At 43.1% G+C, this 4,296-nt stretch overlaps 1 protein-coding gene across 1 annotated transcript in view; it reads right to left on the bottom strand.

Annotated features, from left to right (window-relative positions):
* The window catches only part of IGSF6 (immunoglobulin superfamily member 6), a 30,768-nt gene that overhangs the window by 10,532 nt on the left and 15,940 nt on the right, over positions 1-4,296 (bottom strand). The gene's annotated exons all lie outside the window — the stretch shown is intronic.

Raw genomic sequence — 4,296 nt, 5'->3', positions numbered from 1 at the left:
CTCATGTATCCAATCTTCATTTATGCAAACGGAGTCTTGTTTAGCCTTAGATAACTTGGGTGTGTGCATGTAAACATAGGAAGGTGCCTTGTGGTCCGTATCATTCAGCACTGTAAACCCTTAACTTGCAACAACCTGGGATGGAGTCTTTCCCAGCTGCCTACAATCCTTTAACACAGGTGGGGGACCTGTGGCCCTCCTGGTGCTGTTGGACTCCAACTCCCATCAGCCCCACTCTGCTTGGCCAATGGTCAAGGGTTATGAGGATTGTAGTTCAGAAACACAGGTTCCCCACCTCTTTCCTTAGCAGGAAGTGCTGGAGACATAATCTTCACCAGTCTGCAAAGCTTGGCTGCTCTGCCTGCGGAGTTAAGGCATATGAACAAACAACACTGCCTTATTCAGAATCAGATCGTAGGCTCAGTAGCATCTATTCTGACATTCAACAGCAAACCAAGGTAGCATGTAGGTGCTTGCTTTCCAGCCCAGTAATAATAATAATTTTATTATTTGTACCGCGCCCATCTGGTTGGGTTGCCACAGTCCACCTGGAGCTGCCAGGAATTAAACCCAGGGTGTTTGTGCCCACAAAACATACGTACTGCTATGGCCAAGGTTCTTGTTGCTATGCAGTGAGAAATGCACACCTAAGATGCTGATTCATCACAAACCGATGTGGAGAACTGATTGCAAGCTTGGAAACACGAGAAGCTGGCATTGCAGAGATTCATCCATCCCTGCATGCAAAGCTGGGAATTTCCCTGTTTTCTGTTTACGATTAAAAGACCTTGTTGGTTTCGTTGTTCATTCGTTAGAAGTACATTTGTCCTGTTAAGCGTTCTCATTAGGCCTGTTGCCATGTGTTCTCATTGTCATGGACCGCTTGACATGGTTTGGCAGCTCCAGGCAGAGGAGGAGCAGATGGTGAGGAGCTAGAGGGCTGGCAACCAAAGATGATGTCCAAGAGAGGGAAGCAGATCTGTTGGTTCTCTCTATTTCCCCTCCTACCCAGAGTGCAGAGCCTCATCAGGAAGTGGGAAGGACTCTAACCAGGCAGAGGTGTCTGTGCAAATTGCTATCGTTTGGGGTTCCTTTTTCAGTCGGCAGACACTCCCAGGAAGTCTTCCAGAATCATTTTTCTCAGTTTAGCTCATCTGTTGGTGAATTCCCATGTGGGAATAAACACCTCACCCATTCCAGTTCTGCTTAAGTATTTACTGAAGAATTAAGATTACAATTTATACAACTGCTGGTCTAAGGAAAATAAAGTAAAACTATGTGCAGAGACTCATTCCTCCCCTCTGGACAGAGCAACAACCCATTCCTTTCTCTCTTTCTGAGCATGTCAAATAAAGACCTATTGCTGGGAGAAAACCTGTTGCTAGGGACAAAACTATGCAAGGATCATTTAAAGTCTATTTATAGATTACACTAGCAAAAGGGAAAGGCTGAACAATAGGAGGTGGCAGAGGGGCAGGACATAGTCATGCCATTGAAAGCCCAGCACCAAATTCATAGGTGAAGTCAGATGCGTCCGCCCAGACAGATCACATGTAAGGGGAGGGAGCATATCAAGGGGAGAAAGCGGCTGGGAACTTTCTCCATAACATCCAGTGTTATCTCTATGAAGATTTCCCCCCTTATGAGCCTCCAAACTACCTTGCAGTCTGAAATGGTACAAAACATGGACAAGTTTACTATCTTGTTGAGGCCAGCTCCCATCAGATGTCATGGAAATAAGCAACTATCCTACTTTTTAAAAGGCATCTGAAGGCAGCCCTGTTTAGGGAAGTTTTTAATGTTTAATGCTGTATTGTGTTTTTAATATTCGATTGGGAGCCGCCCAGAGTGGCTGGGGAAACCCAGCCAGATGGGTGGGGTATAAATAAATAATTATTTTATTATTTTATTTTTATTTAGTTATTTATTTGGCCTGAAATGACTCAGTAGCTGCTAAGGATATAAGACAATCGGGCTCCTTTGAACTCTTGCAACCTGTGAGAGGTCTGTTTTGGGAACTATTTAGGGATCCATTCTTTCAGAATTGGACATTCCTTTTATATAATTCTCCAGTTGCTTCTCTCCAAAGAACATAAGGCAGCATAATCCTTTGAATTTTCACTCAGAAGTAAGCTCCACTGTGCTCCATGGAGTTTCCTCTCAGATGTGCATTGGACTGCAGCCTATTATTCTATGAATCAGTTAACCAGGAGCAGGGAAGCAAAAAAAACCCCTAATGTTGAAGGGAATCTTGTTGTTGTTCCCCTTCCTTCTACCTAGATGGCAGTGCAGCTCATGCTTTCTGATCTTTGTTCCCTGAAGGTTACGTTTTCCTGTATTTCAAACATCAATAATTCTTTTTCATATATGCGATGATCTCTAAGGAGAGAATTTGAAGAAGGGTGTCATAAATAAAGGAGGAAGCATTCTTAAACTGAACAGGAGTAAAAGACTTTGCGTTTTCCGCATTTCGACAAAATAGTTTGAAAAGAATGAAAACTTATATTATTTTGGCTGCCAGAACCTGTGAATTTGTACTTCAGTCTTGTAATAAGACACACAAACACTCCAGGGTTGTAGCTACAGGTAGGGTGGAGGAATCCAGACTATGGGTGCTTGAGAAAGTCATTTGCTACGCACTTTGGAGCAAACTGATCTGATCTGCTCCTCACGGATCTCTGTGTGTGGTTTTGTGGCGCAGTCTCCAGTTCTCTGGACTTTTCTGCTGAATGTTTCCATTGCTTACAGTTTTTAAAACGTTTTCCCAGGGGTGACATTCAAGTTTTCATAGGTAGCAACAGCTGCTCTAAGTGGGAAGAAAGCACAGCAAATACAATCTGGCAGCTCATTCTCTCAGGAACTTGGATGAAACAAACAAACAAACAAAAAAGATGGCTGCCACAGGTTACTTCAAGGAACTGTTGGATGGCAGGTGGATGAGAATGTCAAATCTGAAAGGCAGCCTTTGAACTACCTTGTGAAATTGTAATTAGTTTTCTTTTTTTGTTTACAAAATTCTCAGCTTGCAGGACAGCAAACACCCAAAAGCGATGCCATACCCTCCAACATTTCTCCGATGAAAATAGGGATGTCCCATTCCATAATGATAATTTACTATTTATACCACACACATCTTATTGGGTTGCCCCAGCACTCTGGGCAGCTTCAAACATACATAAAAACATAATAAAACATTAAACATTTTTTTAAAAAAACCTTCCCTATACAGGATTGCCTTCAGACGGCTCGAGGGATTGGATAACTCTGTACCCTCCAACATTTATTCAATGAAAATAGGGACATCCTAAGGAAAAGCAGGACATTCCAGGATCAAATCAGAAACTGGGGCAACTTTTCTAAATTAGGGATGTCCCTGGAAAATAGGGACACTTGGAAGGTCTGTGATGCTGACATCGAACAGAAAATGGTTTTCATTCATCCCTAGCCAGGAACCCTCAGAGACAATATTGACCTCCCCATTATATTTTCAATTGTCATCCAAGACCTGCATTGGCTCCCAGTACGTTTCTGAGCACAATTCAAAGTGTTGTGCTGACCTTTAAAGCCCTAAACAGCCTCAGCCCAGTATACCTGAAGGAGTGTCTCCACCCCCATCATTCAGCCCGGACACTGAAGTCCAGCACCGAGGGCCTTTTGGCGGTTCCCTCACTGCGAGAAGCAAAGTTACAGGGAACAAGGCAGAGGGCCTTCTCGGTGGTGGCGCCTGCCCTGTGGAACGCCCTCCCATCAGATGTCAAAGAGAAGAACAACTACCAGACTTTTAGAAGTTTTTAAAGTTTAACGCTGTATTGTGTTTTTAATATTTGGTTGGGAACCGCCCAGGGTGGCTGGGGAAACCCAGTCAGATGAGCGGAGTATAAATAATAAATTATTATATAACATATGAGGAAAATATCTGTAAAAGTAGTATAAGGGTTCTCATGGGCATCTAGTTCACCACAGCAAGAACAGGATCCTGAGCTATATGGGCCACTGGACTGATCCATCAAGTTATTCTTACGTTCCTATGTTCCCCTCACACAATTGCTAATAGCTTGGAAGCGATCGCCTGAAGTCTGCAACATCCCCACACGCAGACAAACCAACAGATTCTCAGAATAAGAACAAAAATCGTAAAAAATATGTCCATACAAATAAATTACAGAGGGGCATTCCTTACTAGTACCAATTCCATTACTCATGCTACTTTGCTCAGCAATTTTAAGTCCTCATCTGGATACTTTGTTCAGGCCTGGGTCTCCCATTTGAACTTTGAAAGGGTTAAGAGAAAAGAAA

The sequence above is a fragment of the Podarcis gaigeae genome (genome assembly GCF_964106915.1).
Source record: "Podarcis gaigeae genome assembly, chromosome: 14".
In the NCBI taxonomy this organism is placed as follows: Eukaryota; Metazoa; Chordata; class Lepidosauria; order Squamata; family Lacertidae; genus Podarcis; species Podarcis gaigeae.
The sequence above is the reverse complement of the archived record's forward strand: the minus strand, read 5'-3'. Positions and strand labels throughout refer to the sequence as shown.